Genomic DNA, 12,107 nt, shown 5'->3' with positions numbered 1-12,107 from the left:
GATCTTATTTGCTTGAAAGCGTATGGTTAATCCTTGTTTCTCTCCCAGCATAGAGCTTTGAAAAAGAGAAAAAGTATCCACAAAATATCCTAATTTTCATTCCCCTCGGCTGAACCGTACTAGTCCTAATTCCTGGCCATGACAGGCCAGAAATCGCGAGTCTGGCCAGCCCCTTCCTGGGTCTCAGCCAGATTCCCAACCAGAAAGAAAGAGGAAAGAGAGTGAGGAGCCAAGGATAGGACAGGCTCTTTCTAATGGGCTCATAGCCTACAGGTTCAGACTTGATCCTTCAAAGCCACCATTTCCAAGGTGTTTCTCTTCAGTTCCTAATGAGCTGTGATGAGGGCAAAGCTGTGTTGTTCCCTGGCTGCTGATGTGATTGTCACTCCTTGGAGGGTGCAAAGGGCCAAGGTAGACAGGAGAGGCCAGGACAGGTTGAAGGGGCCCAGAGCAGCAGAAGGGACCAGGGAAGATGGGAGTGGCCTGGACAGATGGGAGGGGCTGCAGGGCAAGACAGGCTGTGCCCAAACAGCTGGAGCCCAGGTAGCTACCGGCATCAGCTCTCCTTGGACAAGCCTGCAGTTTCTTTGGAAGAGAGGACAACACAGAGAACTTCTGGTCGAATTAGAAGCCCCAAGTCAGGGTACATGGGCACTGGAACAGGCCTGCATCTATGGGGTCTTGGGAAAGATCTGGCCCTGAGGAATGGTGCTGGGTGGATGTATAATTCATCCAAAGTCTAAGTCAGCTGGTGCATGTTCCCAGGTGAGAATACTGGAGATAGTTAATAACCAGCAACATCCCAGCGGATGACACCATCTGCAGCTGAGCTGATGAATGGAAATCTAAGTGACAGTGGCAGGAGCTGGAGAGAACCTTGCAAATGAGGCTGACGGAAGAGCATGCTGAGGGAATAGACCCTCCTTTTATATTGCACCGCTCTCAGAGGCACTCCTGTCCAAGCCTATAGGCTGCCAAGGATGGGAGAACCAAGGGCATTGCGCTGCAGGCAGCAGGCAGAGGGCTTCTCAGGACACAGCTGGAAGGAAAGAGAGAAACACTGGGCCTGAAATGTCCAGACCAGGTTGGCTCTTGCTTTTGCCTTGTATGAGCTACATGACTTTCCCATGCAAACTTGACCTCTCTGGGCCTTGTGTTTATTATTTCCAAAATTAATACATGCTGGACAGGACTGTTGGGAGACTAAAATGAGACACCATCAAAGCTATTTTGGTTTCAAAATGCAAAACTTCCATTTTTAGGCAAAATGGGGACTTTTTAAAAGAATGCTGGAAGATCTCACACACTGTAACTGAACGAAGACAGGAGAGCTACACCCAAGAGCTCCTAGAACCAGGGACTGAAATGCTCCCAGAACTTTCTCTTCACTCTTTGCTTCTCTGGAGATTTCCCTAGAGATTAATTTCCTGCATATGTTAGAACCCAAAGTCAGTGACAACCCCCAACTTTCACATCTACTGTTTTACCAACAGAGAATTGACTCTGCTCCCCAGAATTACAAGGAAGGACTCTGTTTGGCTCACCTAAGGTCAGGTGACCAACCCTCACTCAATCAATTGCAGGCAGGGGGACATGGTCTGTGAAACATGGGTTTTCCTACAGGAACCTCATGGAGGAGATGAGGTTAGAAAAGTCCCAGAAGATGGAGTAGTAGAATCAGAAGGTGGTGGATGGACAGATAATAGATGTCCACCCAGGACTTTGTAAATTATACAGGGCACTTTTCATGTAAAGTCTTGGTAATGGCCACTGGACAAATACCCTCAGTTCTGCGAAGCACTTTAGAGTCTTGTGTGCATGGAGACAGGCAAGCTTCAGTCTCTGTTTACTGGTCTTAAGGAAGACATCTATTCTCTGCCCTTATGGACTGTTGCCTTGAGGCAGTAGTTTTATACTTTCTGAGCTACTTTGGCACCTGTAGAATGCTAATACTGCTGGGAAAAAACTAGGAAGAAATCTATACATATAATCTGAAGGGCAATCAGCATTTGCACTGACGCTTTGAACTTGAACAGCAATCAGAAAAGACTAGAAGTCTGTGCTTAAGTGGGAAGAAAATGAACTTGTTGATGGACTATACTCTGTGGCTGGGGCAGATTACGTGAATCAGGAATCTAAGATAGTTAGCTCTTTACTGCCATGGCTTATTATCTGGTCTTGTTGTTCCTCTTCCTCCATGAAATAGATGGCCTGCTTTGCAAGTGGAGAGACAGGGCATGGGGCCATACTTTGCAAAGGGGGATAAGGGGAGAGGACATCTTCTAAGTATAATTAAAGTGCAGGGAGCTAGGCCCCCTTACACAGTACACAAAATGTTCTGCATTTCTTCCCACTTTTAACTTCTCACCTGGCAGAGTTTAAGTTTCTCTGAGCTTTCAGAGTGTGAACTGGCCTCTAGCCGGGCAGTCCCGGGAGGCCAGCGTCAGTGGCAGTGACCCGGCACCATCAACCCTCATTTTGTTTCTTCTAGTTTGTGCTTGCCATCTCCTAGCAATAAATCCTTCATAATCAAAGAATAAGGGGAGAGAGGAGGCAATCTTTAAAATGTTAATCCTGTCTTCATAAAAGAATCTTGGACTCTAAAACTGAGTAATTGTTTACATGGGCCAAACGCAGCTGAATTAAAATCTCTCCTTGTGCTGAACGAAAATCAAAGTGTTAGTTGCTCAGTTGTATTCGACTCTTTGCAACCCCATGGCCTGTAGCCTGTCAGTCTCCTCTGCCCATGGGATTTTCCAGGTAAGAATACTAGAGTGGGTTGCTATTTTCTTCTCTAAGGGATCTTTCCAACCCAGGGGTCAAACCTGGGTCTTCTGCACTTATCGTCAGAACGACCAGGGATCTGGTATCGATTCCTATGCAGAAAAGCACCAGGCACAGACAGTGCGTTCTCAAGGCCTGGCTGAGGATCAATGACTGGGTTTCACCACCTCCAGTCTGATGATTTTGTTTCTGTGGGTGAATTCGACAGGCCTTGGCCACATAAAAGGGCTTCCCTGGTAGCTCAGCTGGTAAAGAATCTGCCTTCAATGCAGGAGACCCCAGTTCAATTCCTGGGTCAGGAAGATCCACTGGAGAAGGGATAGGCTACCCAATCCAGTATTCTTGGGCTTCCCTTGTGGTTCAGTGGTAAAGAAGCTACCTGCAGTGCAGGAGACCTGTGTTTGATCCCTTAGTTGGGAAGATTCCCTGGAGAAGGGAAAGGCTACCCACACCAACATTCTAGTCTAGAGAATTCCATGGACTGTATAGTCCACAGGGTCACAAAGAGTCAGCCATGACTGAGTGACTTTCACTTGTCTCATAAAACTTTGGTCAGTGCTTTGCAATGAGCAGCTCTGGCATTAGGCCCATCTAACTCCTGCCTTTCGGCATCAATGGACAACAGGAAATGGGATTCATGCCAAGGAAGGGGAAGTGAGTGGATTGAAGCAGGAATTGGGAAGTTTAGGCATCTGTGTCCGCTCCACCAACCCACCTACATGGGCGAAAAGCTATGCCTTGGAGACTGGATTCTCTTGTACTTTATGTGATCACTGGAAAATATGAGTGATACAGGCATGGGTGCAAAGAGCAAATAGTAAAATAAGAGGTGGCCTGGAGCATAGAGCAAAGTGCCACAGCCTAAGAGTGAGGAGTGGAGCCTCCAGAGTCCCGGGAGGGAAAAGGTCCCGTGGTCTCGGGAGGGCTTTCTTAGCTTGAGAGTCTGAGGACTGGGCTGGTGGCACTGACTCAGACTTCCCTCAGATCTAACTCACTTGCTGCCCACAGCCTTCTGAAACGGCCACTTTTCTGCTCCATGACTGAGTTGACCTCTGTAGCCTACTTGACTGATGACGCAGGACCTTGGTCTTCGGTTCCGAAGTTCTCAAGATGCCAGGCATCCTGACAACACTCTCCCTGGGATTTATCCTCATGGTTCCCTCAGTGGATGCCTACCTTACTCTGTTTGGGCTGCTATAACAGAATGCTATAATATATTCTGTTTATACATGACAGAAATTTGTTTCTTACATTTCTGAAGGCTGGGAAGTCCAAGATCAAGTCTCTGGCAAATTCCACGTCTGGTGAGACCTTGCTTCTTGGTTCATATACTGCTGAGTTCTCACTGTGTCCTCACAGGGTAGAAGTGGCTAGGGAGCTCTCTGGGTCTGTTTTATAAGGGCACTAATCCCACTCTTGAGGGCCCCACCTCAGGGCCATGACTACCTCTAAAACCCCCACCTCTAATTTCTTCACACTGCACATTAGGATTTCAACATAAAAACTTTGGGAGGACATAGGCATTCATGCCATTAGGATGCCTGAAAGAATATAAATATATCTTAAAAAGAACCACAGAGGTAATCTTAAAATCAGAGTCTTCTATTTGAAACTATAAATTATAAGTGGAGCTTAATTGCTTATTGAGAGGGAAGTTTCCTTTCCAAGGGAAAACCAATCTTTTCTTTAATTTAGTGCAGATTAATAGTATCAGTGGGCTTCCCAATTGACTCTAGTGGTAAAAAGGACCTTCCTGCTAGCGCAAGAGACATAAGAGACGTGGGTATGATCTCTGGGTCAGGAAGATCCCCTGGAGGAGGGCATGGAAACCCACTCCAGTATTCTCACCTGGAGAATTCCATGGACAGAGGAGCCTGGTGGGCTATGGTCCATAGAGTCTCAAAGAGTCGGACACGACTGAAGTGACTTAGCAGCAGCAGTAGCAGCAGAAGTGACTTAGCATGCACACACAATAGTATCAACAAGGCTCTGGGGGTAGATTTTAAAGCATCTAATCTGGAGAATGCTTTCCAAGTACTCATTTCCAAATGAAAAGCTAAGCGTCTATAATCATTCGATGAGTTTCTGAAAAGACTTGGGTGTGAGGTGGGTGCTGAACTATGGGCATTACTCACAAAAACTTTCTTCTCAAAGTATTTGGCTTTTCAGTGCCACGCCTGTGTTGCCACCTTCTCCTTCCCTTCCCTTCCCTCAGCTCAGCACTGAGCAGCAGCTGACACCGCCACCTACTCACTGCCACACACACACACACACACACACACACACACACACACACACACACACACACTACAACAGAGCGGGAATCTGATCCTCGGTTTTCTGGCTATGGTGCCTTGTGCAGGACAGAAATAGAGGAATGTGAAATAGACACTAACCCACACTCAGCTTTCTCACCAAATATCAGAACAATGTGCCCTCGCACTTCTGTGGTTGTTATTGTTGCTGTTTAGTGACTAAGTCGTGTCTGACCCTTTGTGATCCCATGAACAGTAACCAGCCAGGCTCCATGGGATTTCTCAGGCATGAATACTAGAGTGGGTTGCCGTTTTCTCCTCCAGGGGATCTTCCCTATCCAGGGATCGAAGCTGCATCTCCTGCACTGAGAGGTGGAGTCTATACCACTGAGCCACCAGGGAAGTCCCCACTTTTGTTACTTTTGTCTATTTCTATCAGTGCAGGGCAGTGGCGCCAGGTGGGGATGAGGGCGGGGACACTACAGAAAAGCTGGGAATTTTCAGATGGTTCAGTACTTTGCTATTCTTTCTAAACTATCTCCCATTCAAACTTTGGGCCAGGTGCTATTTTTGAACACTAAGCATGAAACAGGAATGATGAATTGTTTGGTGCCAAGGACATAAAATTAAGAAGGACAAAGTAGGTAAAAATAATGCTGCTGTGATTTATGGGGTTTCTTTATGCTTTTTGTCTTTTTCCCATATTCTTCCAACTTTTTCTCAGTTTGCTTAAATAGTTTTTCTCACTTTTTCTCTTACTAGGAGTGAGAAAAGTACTTAGTCATGCTTTCACCTTTCCAAAGTTTGTTTTACAACAAGTAACTTTCCCTCCAAAGCCGTGCTCTTAATAAGCTGATGAAGATTCACTCAACAAAATTTCTTCAGCACCTACCAGATATCAAATGCTATGGAGGAAACAAAGTTAAACCATCAGCTGGCCTCAGGGCAAAGAGGCCACCCGGTGGCAGGGGCCAGACAATCATGGAGCTGCCCTGGATCCACGGGAGGTTGGAGGTCCCTACCCCACCCAGACCCAAGCACTGGCTAAGTTTGGGTAGGTGTTGGGTAAGGCTTCTGGAGAACCTCTTGGGGCAGTGGGGGTGGTTGATCATTCTTTAGTAGGGAACCCTTGGTCTACCACCTAATAATGAAGATTCGAGAAGCAGAGTAGTGGCTTTAGAGCCAGACTGCCTGGATTTGAACCCCACCACTGCTACGTGCCACATGGGTGACCTGGGGTAATTTACTTAACCGCTCCAAACCTCCAGATTTCTCCCTGATAAAATGAAAATGATAATAGAGTCTGTCTCACAGGGTAATTCATTAGCTGCAATAATATTAATAACAACAACAATAACTCAAGGACAATCCAGAACGAGGTTCATGGGCAAATATGTTCCCTGGTTCCTTAATTGATAGAAATTTATCAGAGGCTAGACAAGAAATTCAAGCAAGGCTTTATCACAGCAGCAGGGAACGAGAACAAACAGCAGGTTCCCTGGCTGGCTTGCTGAGGGGAGGGGCCAGCTGATTCCTTGTATGCAGTGAGGGTAGGGGTGTGTCCAGGGGTCAGGCCGGAGGGGTAGCTTGGTGGTTTGCCCACCCCTTTGGTGGCACTGTGGGCAGGGGGCATGCTCAGTACCTTGCTTTGGCTCCCAGCTCTCAGAAGTGCAGCTGGTTTTCAGTCTTTTTGTATCTTGTCCACAATTTGTCTCAACTGTGTGCACACTCAGCTGTCTTTAGTCCCATACAGTTGCTTTGTATTGTTGTAGCTCAAGGAGATGTTTGTCCAGGTGCAACCAGGCAGCAACGGATTCCAGGTTCCAAGTCCCAGCCTGTCTCAAAAGGGGGCCGCCGGGTCTGGGGGATGAGGGAGTCCGACCATTAGGCTGACCGATTGGTTTGCAGACACAGGTGTTCTGGTGCCAGAGTGGTTGTGAGAGGGGACCAAGCACTGAGGATGCAGGGGGAGATGAACACTGAAACCAGCGGCCCAGGCAGGAGGCCTGGAGCCGGGGCCCGCCAGCCGGTCTGAGGCCCTGGAGAGGGCATGGCTGGCGCCTGCAGGGCCCTGGGCCGGGCTCTTGTTGGCCCAAACCCAGGGAGCAGCTCCACCTGCAGGTGTTCAGGCAGCAGCCCCGTGGGCGGGGCTGAGTCAGCAAGTGGTACCGTGAACAAGTATCCTCTGAAGTCCCTGCTCTCAGGAGGTTTCATTCATGGAGAAGACATAAAAATCCACAGTTGTGAATATCCATGAAGTGTTACACTTGGGACCCTCCTAACACATGGTTATGAACTGAAGTTGGCTTGCCTGCAGTCCGAAACAGCTCTGCCGTGGACCCGCTATGTGATCCTGGGCAAGGTCTTCAGCCTCTCTGTTCTTTTATTCCCTCGTCTGTTAAATAGGCCTGATAACAGCAGCCATCTTGCTTTTAGAAGGAATAAATATAAAGGTAAAGTGCTTGGCACAATTCTAATTATCATTATTATTATTAAAACTAATTAAACAAATCCCAGCCATGAGACATCTACTTTGTCCTTTCAACCAACCACTGACTTCTTTTCCATGACTGTTTATTGGAGAATATTCATTACAAGATCTTTATCAGGGACAAGGACATTGGATGAAGCATGTGTGTCGTCTCTGGGGCTGATGACATGAGCGATTGTGGGGGAAGACAGAGGAACACTCGCACCTTTGGTCCTTGGGACAGGGCCGGATCTGCTTTAACTGGGTGATAGAGGAATGTCCAACAGGAAGTTGAGGTTTAACGGGTTGCTGCTGCCTGGCCCTGAGCTCCAGAGGGCAGGGCTTGGGTGTCAGATGTCTGGGGGCCTGAGTCAGATAGGGGAATGGCCCAGCCACAGTGGGACCGTGCAGCTCAGGTTCTTACAGCAACCGTGGCAAAGAGAGCTGAAGGTCAGTTGGGATCAAGAGTGGATGAAACATCAGCTCTAATTTTATCTTACTCCTGGCATTGGTCTTTCTGCAGAGATGAGGAAGGAAAACTGGAGATGGGAGGGCTGCCGAGGGGAAAGGGCATGGTGGCCTGACCAGAGGAAGGAGAGTAAACCTCCCTAACACAGGCATGGGGCCATCTTATCAGGACAACTGGGGCTCAAGGGTCAGCACACACTTTTCAGGGGGCAGGGAGTACAAGGGCCCAGAGTGGGGACCGCCTATGCAAGGGACAGCCAGAAGATCCCAGGATGTCCCTGTCTAGGGAAGCCCTGCACCACTGTGCATCTCGATAAGAGGAAGACTGGACCAGCTCTGCTATGACTGCAAGAGCTGGGGCGATGCCTGCCACCCACAGATGCTCTGGTCTGTGTTAAAGGGGCAGCCCCAACATTCCGCATCTCTGTCTCATCATCATGGCTGCTCCCTGTCTGTCTGCACTTTGGAAATGACAATGAATTAAGAGCAAAAGATTAACACTGCTGGCCGGCTGTATTTATATGCTCGACTTCCATGGAAACCCAGAAGGTAGTAAATCAGTCAAAAACCATATTTAATAACTCCTAGTAAAACCCAATTTACTCACCTGCCAACCATGGAAAAGTTGATTGCTTTGTCACAGGAACCCCATTCACTGCAGACCATTGTAACTACCCTAGACATAAGAACCACCTTTCTCCTTTTTGGATACGGATGATGCTTTGAAAATGAGCCATGAAGTAGCCTAGAAGCAGCATGTCTACAGTGCGTAATAGTGCTAGATTACTTTATTTGTCATCTACTCCAGATCTGTCTACCTTGGTAGCTGGCATCATCCCTGAATTTTTAACAAGAGGCCTTGTAGGGAAGGCAGAGGAGGCAAATAACCCTCGACTTGTGAGGGAAGATGTAAAGAGCCATGCCCTTTATTCCTGGCTGTTAGAAACAAGTATTTGGCCTTAGCCTTGGGGGATGATGTTAGCTGTTTGTATCACACCTTCTCAAATACCAATTGCACTGGTATATTTTCTGGGGTCCTTCCTACATCATGACCAGCTAGTTCAGTGAATGGAATGACCCGATTGAAATGATGGGGAAGCTTTCATTTCCACCTCATTGATTTCCACACACTATTGTGTGCTCAAAACTTTCTCCAACTCTGCCCACTGCCATCAGCAAGCTGCTTATTCCTGCGAAAATTCCTGATGCTTTCAAACTGTTTTCTAGATGCAAGTGCACTTTGAAAGAAGTATGAACCGAGATGGCTGAGTGCTGAAGAAGAGGCAAATGATGCTGGTCACTGGGTAACTGAGTGCCCACTATCCTGCCTCTTGCATTTTTTCTTTGCTGTATAATTATCAATTGTTTCAAATATGTGAAATGATTTCTGCTTCCAATCAGAGCCATAGAGCTGGCATAACATAAAATTTTCTGTATCTCTTGGGTGACAAAGAACTGGAAAACTTGCAGGAAGACTCCAGGATCCAGGACTGAGAGAGGGGCAAGGAACTTGGAGTCTGCATCCAACACCATGACTGGTGTGAGTGTCCTAGGATCCAGACCTTTCCCTCGGGCTCTGGATTCTGTCAATGCTGGGCTTGAGCCCATGTCTGCAAACAGGCCGCATTTCACAATCAGCTCACTAGTTAGAGTTCTATGCTTTTGTTTGTTGCAGACTAGCCTCATTTCTAGGGCTGAACTTGTCTCTTCAGAATTCTTTCACAGTCATAAGCAGGAGGATGTGAATTGTGCAAGCCTCCTGTTTAATGGGTGGGAGCTAAGTTTAGCTCAATATTTTAACAAATAAATTCTTTGCAATATTTCTCAAATTAGGCTAGGAAGATATGTTCTCAGTAATCAGAATCAATCAGAATGCTTGAGACTGTCTTATTCGTCACAATTCTCCCATACTTTACTTTTTTTTTAATTGTATAACTATTTCCCTAATATTATTAAAAACAATCCATATGTACTTTCTGATCATCAGCTCATGACTCCAGCCTGGTTTCTGTGTTTCATTTGGTTCCCAGTTAGACATTTGCACTGCATACATTTGTTTCCCTAATGGTACACTAGATGGGGCTTCCCTGGTAGCTCAGCTGGTAAAGAATCCACCTGCAGTGCAGGAGACCCAAGTTCGATTCCTGGGTCAGGAAGATTCCCCAAAGAAGGGATAGGCTACACACCCCAGTATTCTTGGGCTTTCCTGGTGGCTCAGATGGTAAAAAAACAAAAACAAAAACAAAAACTGACCCCCTGGAGGAGGGCATGGCAACCCACTCCAGTATTCTGACCTGGAGAATCACCATGGACAGGAGAGCCTGGTGGGCTACAGTCCATGGGGTCACAAAGAGTCGAGCATGACTAAGCACAGCACAGCACACTAGGCATCTTTCTTTGTAACTTTCAGTGTAGGTGCTGGTTTTATCTTCACAGAAACCCTGCAGGATGGCTATTGTCACTTGCTTTTCACAGAGAAGGAAACAGGCACAGAGATGCTATGTGCCCTGCCCCGAGGTAAGCTGAGCTGGACGCAGGTGGCCATTTGACCTCAGAGCTAGTAGCTCCTAACTGCTTTGCTATTCTGTCCTACCAGCTAATAGCATGTCACTTCCTATGTGGGGTTCCTCAAGTTGGGCTCCACAGAAACCAGGAGATTTGTGAGTTTATACTCAAAACTATGGTAAATTATTTTTCTGAAAGCAAATTTGTACATTACTTAAATTTGCAAAAGCACAAGCTTTGTGGTAATCATTTGGGGTTTAAATCTAGACAAAGGTCTTACTAGCTATGTGATCTTAGGCATGTTTCTTTGTATGACCAGCCTGTTCCCTTCTCTATTAAATGGGATATTGGTCTCCCCATGCGGTCATTCAGTTTCTGTTGGAGTTATGCCAGAGTCTGGTGAAGCAACACATGTACAACACTGGACATACCATGTTCAGTGAGGTCGTTCCCTCCTTCTCTCCACTCCCCCACCACGCCTTCCTCTTGTCAGCTGGGTGCAAGGGCTGTGGTCCTGAACTGGTGGAGCTGCAAGAGGAGAACCACCGTTAGCTGTGTCACTGACCACTCTTAGTTAGAGATGAGCCATTCACAGTTAACCCCTGGACTCTGCAAGGGATTCTTTCATGGATCCCCAAATCTCAGTTCAGTGCAGTCATTCAGTCGTGTCCGACTCTTTGCGACCCCATGAATCGCAGCACGCCAGGCCTCCCTGTCCATCACCAACTCCCAGATTTCACCTAGACTCACGTCCATCGAGTCGGTGATGCCATCCAGCCATCTCATCCTCTGTCGTCCCCTTCTCCTCCTGCACCCAATTCCTCCCAGTATTAGGATCTTTTCCAATGAGTCAACTCTTCACAAGAGGTGGCCAAAGGATTGGAGTTTCATCTTTAGCATCAGTCCTTCCAATGAACACCCAGGACTGATCTCCTTCAGAATGGACTGGTTGGATCTTCTTGCAGTCCAAGGGACTCTCAAGAGTCTTCTCCAAAACCACAGTTCAAAAGCATCAATTCTTTGGTGCTCAGCCTTTTTCACAGTCCAACTCTCACATCCATACATGACCACAGGAAAAACCATAGCCTTGACTAGACGGACCTTTGTTGGCAAAGTAATGTCTCTGCTTTTGAATATGCTATCTAGGTTGGTCATAACTTTCCTTCCAAGGAGTAAGCATCTTTTAATTTCATGGCTGCAATCACCATCTGCAGTGATTTTGGAGCCCAGAAAAATAAAGTCTGACACTGTTTCCACTGTTTCCCATCTATTTCCCATGAAGTGATGGGACCGGATGCCATGATCTTCATTTTCTGAATGTTGAGTTTTAAAGCCAACTTTTTCACTCTCCTCTTTCACTTTCATCAAGAAGCTTTTTAGTTCCTCTTCACTTTCTGCCATAAGGGTGGATATAGTGTATAATGAAGTCGCTCAGTCATGTCCAACTCTTTGCGACCCCATGGACTCTAGCCTACCAGGCTCCTCTGTCCAAGGGATTTTCCAGGCAATAGTCCTGGAATGGATTGCCATTTCCTTCTCCAGGGGCTCTTCCCAACCCAAGGATCAAACCCGGGTCTCCCACATTGTAGACAGACGCTTTACCGTCTGAGCCACCAGGGAAGTGT

Source organism: Capricornis sumatraensis, chromosome 10 (assembly GCF_032405125.1).
Source record: "Capricornis sumatraensis isolate serow.1 chromosome 10, serow.2, whole genome shotgun sequence".
Classification (NCBI taxonomy): Eukaryota; Metazoa; Chordata; class Mammalia; order Artiodactyla; family Bovidae; genus Capricornis; species Capricornis sumatraensis.
Note: the sequence above shows the minus strand (reverse complement) of the source record.